Genomic DNA, 997 nt, shown 5'->3' on the forward strand with positions numbered 1-997 from the left:
TGAGTGCAATCCTCTCAATGTTTTTCTCCATTAATTTTATCAATTTGGGATACTATTCTTTACGAGGACTTTTGATATTTTGAAGGATGCAGCAGCGGACATACTGTTTTTTTCTGTTTTAAACATCTACATGCAAATAAGCTACTGCATGGAGTGCCCTGTTAGGGGGTTATATTGTAAGTTATTTTTGGCCAACATACTCTCATATATTTACTTTATATTTACTTTACATTTATATATTTTTAGTGTTTTTATATTGTCTTTACTTGTTATGTATTGATTGTTTATTTATGTGGGAATGCACTATTGGATACTTCTACCTGACTGGCCCTTAGTGCTTCACAATGATCTTATTTGTACTAGTTTGTTTTATAAATTCTTTGTGAACCATCTCCGATTATATCTTTGATGTTGACACTTGCTATATTTACACAGTGCCTCCTTTTATTAGCCCCCTTCTATTAATTGTCCCGGTTTTGGGAATTGTTATTTACACTACATTATGCCGCTGTCATTTATATTATATGATGCCGCTGTTGTTTCTGTGCTCTGAGGATGGCACGCCCCCAGCGGTGATGATGGGCACTATGACGCGATCGCTGTAAGTGATGTGATTGCGCAAGCGCACTGTTTTCCGGATGTACCATGCGTTCCACTGAGCCCATGTGGAACGCACGCCGGACGCAGCCTTCCTTGCTGTGCTCTCAGGGACAGTGGGCAGCGGTAAGTTCATTAGAGTGGAGGGGAGACCTTGACTTTTACATCCTAGTCACGCTATGTTCTTAATTATAATGATGTAGAATGACACACACCAAACCGATTTGATATAATCGGTGTGTACTGATTGGGTCCGTTTGTTTGGCGCCAATATTCAGGATCATTGTGGGTATATTAAGGGGCCTGTCAGGCATTATCCGCTTTTGACACTGATGAACATGGACAGCTGATACTAGCTGTATTCATTGTAATGTAAAGTTGTGCTTCTTGAGGATGATCC

Source organism: Pseudophryne corroboree, chromosome 6 (assembly GCF_028390025.1).
Source record: "Pseudophryne corroboree isolate aPseCor3 chromosome 6, aPseCor3.hap2, whole genome shotgun sequence".
NCBI lineage: Eukaryota > Metazoa > Chordata > Amphibia > Anura > Myobatrachidae > Pseudophryne > Pseudophryne corroboree.